This window comes from Colossoma macropomum, unplaced genomic scaffold (genome assembly GCF_904425465.1).
Source record: "Colossoma macropomum unplaced genomic scaffold, Colossoma_macropomum, whole genome shotgun sequence".
Lineage (NCBI taxonomy): Eukaryota > Metazoa > Chordata > Actinopteri > Characiformes > Serrasalmidae > Colossoma > Colossoma macropomum.
This window is the reverse complement of record NW_023494788.1, coordinates 13,481,302-13,486,266: the sequence shown is the minus strand read 5'-3', so window position 1 is coordinate 13,486,266 and position 4,965 is coordinate 13,481,302.

The following is a 4,965-nucleotide window of genomic DNA, read 5'->3' as shown; positions in this document are numbered from 1 at the left end:
TATAATATTTTTTTAATACAGTCTAAACTGCAAGAGCTCATATGAGGTCCTGCAATTCAACTCCTCACTCATAACTACATTCTGTATGTATTAGATTCATAGTAGTTCTCACATAATTCCTAACAGTTACTGAACAATAAGTTTTAAGATTATTGGCTGAATGATAAGCCGTCAGTTTGAGGGGTTCATTTCAATTCTGAGTTTATAGATTCAGCACACTCACAGAGTAATGCAATGCCTGCAATTGAGGCTCCTAACTGTGTCCCTTCCCCCCTGTCCCCTCAGGGCTGAAAGCCAGTATCAGTGCAGCAGGACTCATTCAGGTCAAAGGTCACTCAGGGGCAGGAGACCCCTCACCTCCCAAGGAGATGGCCTTCCATGTCAACGGGCATAAAAACATCAAAACACCCTTCATGTTTGTACAGCCATGAGCACACGGCTACACCTCCCACTCCCTCGTAGATGTGGCTCTGGGTGGGCATTAGGCCAAAGGATCCGCATAGACTTGACCTCCTTCTGTTGGAAGTATTGCCAGTGTTCAGTAAATAACCTCATTGATTGTAGGACTGTAGATGTTTCAGGGGGGTCTTTGAGTCATTAGGGTAAGGGTGGCCAAACTGAGAGGGAGAAAAAGCTTTAGTAAAACATTTTATTTATGAATGATGGGGGTATATTTACTGTAGATTTACTGATATCAGTATATTTAAGCAACTATTGTTAAAGGGGTCAGTAAATAAGAATGGGATGTACAGGAGTCTTTTTTCAGTCATTTCATGCTAGTCAAAGTGCCAAATTAAATGAAAGAAGACACTTTAGTAAAATGTTTTGTCTGGGAAATGAATAAATATAAAAGTTTGCGGACATTCTTATGTGACTATTCTAAAACAGTCATTAAATAATTGGAACCAAGATCTCCAGAGTAGGAGTACGTTGATGTTTGAAGTAGGTATTTGAGACATTTGGATAAAGCTGGTCTAGACGGTCTAGTAAAACATTTTATTTATGAATTTTGAGTTTAAAAGTATATTGAACAATAATGCTACAATTTAAAAAAAATGCTTGGGAGAAAAATTTAATTTACACAATTTTCCACTTACACTAGATGTAGTTGACCAAGGCAGGTTTGGTGTCTAAATTTTGCCTATTTAAGTTAGCAATGGAGTAGCAAGGCTATTGTTGCTAAGAAACACTAGAAGTCATCATTCAGCTCTTTATTAAGGTCACACAGGCCTGTCAACGTTTTTTTAGAACATTAGGACTGTGAACTATAAAAATAAACAAAACTTCACATTGCAGGCGAGCACTGTTGGCCACAGGTGTTGTTTTGGGTGTAGTTTTGGGGAGGTGTTTACAGAGTAGATTTGGGTGACTATTGACTTTCTAGTGTTTGTCAGCAAGGTTAGCCTCAAAGATCCTGTGCTAAAATAAAGAAGCAACATTTGGACACCAAACATATCTTGACTGATTGATTACATCTGGGGTAAGCGGAAAAATGTATAAATTAGATTTTTATGTCAAACCATTCCTTAAACCTTCACATAATGTTTGGATCAAAATTGACTCATTTTGACATTGTAAGGCAGGGAAATCACCCAAAATATAATTTTAAGACTGAAAATTGATGACAAAACTGAAAAATATATTGATAAAATTTACACATTTTTGCACATAGATTTTGTCCTGGGTCAAACCACTTAAAGCTATACGCACTGAAATTTAATTGAAACAGTGAATGTGAAAAGTTTTTCCCCAAACCAGGAAACTCAACAATGAATGGGTTCATAACATTCAATCATTTTAGAGATCAGTGAAAACTAGTTTTATATTTTATACCACTTGTTTGTTGTGTCATTTTCTTGTTGTAAAAATAACATCCATGCTAATGGAACTAAGAAGATCAGATCATCAGTATGTAGATGTTTGAAGCAGGACATGTAAGTGACTATTTCATTAAATATGAAAGGGGCCAAGATGTCCAGGACAGCAGTCCTGGTGCTTGAGATGCAGAGAATGGCACTCTGGGAGAGGAAAGAGTCTCAGCTTGTGGGGAGAGGAAGGAGAATGGACAGAAGATGAACGAGCTTTCTTAGTAAAGACACCCAGAGAGCCAGAAGGAAACTCCAAGAGCTCAAAACAGAGACCAATTAAACAATAACTGCAAGTTAATGACCAACAGAAGGTGGAATGGTAGGGGGAGAAAGTGATGAGAAGTCTGTGAGTGAGTGGAGGCCAAGAGGATCTTACACAAGAGCACATGGACCAAGTAGCATCTATTGCTATTGTAAGAATTCCATTGGAATTCCATAACTAGTGAAGTGGTACTACAAAGAAATAAAAGCTGAATGGGTAGAACATATGAGGGAAGTATCTTTAGACAAAAACATGAACTGAATATCAAGTTTGATCTAGTTAGCATGACAGACATCGGCTCATTTAATTAGCAACAGTAAAACACATAAAGACATTATGGTATCTTAGATGAATAAAATTCCAAAGAATAGCTTTGGTTATATTGTTAATTTCTTTTTGCAATTTATTTACAATAGTTAGTCTCACTTTTGTTAGTACACATACTTTATTTCATTTTGTTAAGGAGCCTGGCTGATGTGGACAGATGTTTCTCAGCTTCAAATGATAGCAGTAACAGCGGACTGCCATCATTGCTCCTTTTGGGCTGTAGGCATCTTCCCCAAGCCCTGGAGTAGTGAGCCTAATTCTCTGGCCTTATCCCAAACAGGGATTAGCGGATGAGTGCTGACAACTGCCTGGCTCTGCCCTCCACGAAAGCTCACCTTAAGATCAGTGCAATCCTTCCCTTTAGCACCCAAACAGAAGGCTTCACACCTTGACTCCTCAAGAGACCTGAAAGAGCCTCTGACAGCAGTGCAGGGTGATTAAGGTGACTAATGACCTGTTGGGGAAATAGAGGCTTATTTCGAATGTAGTTGGGTACAGAGGTAACGCAAACTATCCGGCACAGCCCCAGCAATTAACCACTACAGAGCTTTAAGTATAGCTTGTTTTGTGATGTTTTCACAAATATAAAACAAGTGTTTGAAACGTTAATTGGGTAAGATGATCATCAAAGGTCTGAACAATATTTGAAATGTATGATTTTATGATACATGATATTCTTTCTGTTCACCTAATCAGGGAAAATAGATAGATAGATAGATAGATAGATAGATAGATAGATAGATAGATAGATAGATAGCTCCACTCTTATTTCATATCAGAACAATTCACAGGTGTTTCTGTTCATCCTTCCACTGTGAAAAGACAACTCAACACTATGAGTATGAAAGGATGTATAGCTGTCAAGAAGCCCTTATTGAGAAAAGGAAACAGACAAAAAAGAAGAATCAAACAGAGAAGCTGTTGGTCAGTCCTGAGTCCAGACATCAAAATCATTCAATGTGTTTGAACTTTGGAGGTGTGCTTTCTGTATTTTTCCTGGTGCTGAACATTGAGTAACTTCATGACTGTTTTGACTGTAAATAGTTGTCCCTGATTTTTGCATGTAATTATAGACAGAAGATAACATTAATTGAAATATTCACATTTAGTGGTGTTTGAGGAATAAAGGTCAGGGTGAAAATCATATGTGTGCAGAAATTCCATTGGTTCCATATGGTTATATGAGGAAATATCTGCCTATTGATCATTCTGAGAGGCTGGGGTTAACAAGCACAATCACCAGATAAACCACACAAATGGCCAGGACCTGCCAGCAGGTTCAATCTGTAATGTAAGTATTACTCAGCTGGTTTGCATTGTTTCCATTCAATCACTGAATAACGAACCTTATGATAATAAGGGGTTGAACTCTACAGGGAAAGTTGTGAGATGTATGACAAAAGTATGACAAAGCAGTGCGAGAAGGCATCAAGGCTAGTGACGGACTTACACAATATAAGCACACCATTTCATCTTTGTTCTGTTTGCATTCTTTGTTATTGCATGATCATTACAAAATTGTCTGTTTTTGGTTATGAAAATAATCTAATATCAGTACATTTAGCTGTGGTGGTATTGAGTATTTCCAGAAATCTTCTGTAACACTTAAGCTACAAACTGTAACATTACAGGGGGTTTTAATCTGCGCTTTCAGGGGCCACAATGGAACAGTACTGATCTCATTGTAAATTCCTTAACATTGTTCTCAATTTGTAAACCCACTTTAAATTCTTTGTCTGATGGAACTAAAGCCCTCCTCATCTCGAGCCCCTCCTGCACAAACCTCCTACAGTCAGCTTTACGATACAGCAAGCTTTTTTGTGTGCTCTCTTGTCCATGCAGTGGAACCACAGTGTGCCAGGAATGTCAGTAGAAAAGACCCTCTTCCACCCTCTTCAGTGTGCTGTCAAGGGCTTCCTACTCGACAACCTGACTCGTGCCATGACCCTCTACCAACTGGCTTTCATCAGCACAGGCCAGTCGAGTGTGCTTTGTCTTCTGTGGCTTCATGTATGAAGGTGGAAATGAGTCAATTAGTGTTTTACACCTTGCTCGGAGCTGTAGGTGTTTTCTCATGGATATGGCACGACTGTGAGTTTGGCCTAAAGCACACCACCTTCTCTCCAAGTCACTGAGAGTGTTTGGTATGCTAATATGAACGTCATTACTCCGATTTGCAAATGAACAAGAAAAGAAATGCTGTAGAAAACTCAGAAAATTTGCAATAGTTTTCATGATAATTTTCATGTGAAGAATTAGAAGTGTGCATCATGTGTATGCATTCATTCATTCATTCATTCATTCATTCATTCAGTCATTCATTCATTCATTCATTCATTCATTCTGTCAAAAATTCTAATATCCACTCAAGGTAAAAAACAATATAAAGTACATTTATACTTATACTGTATATTTATATGCAATACATTTAGCTATAGTACTGTGGAGCAGTCAGATACCATCTTTCCTTTCCACATGTCCAGGCAAAACGGCCATTCAGTTACAAGT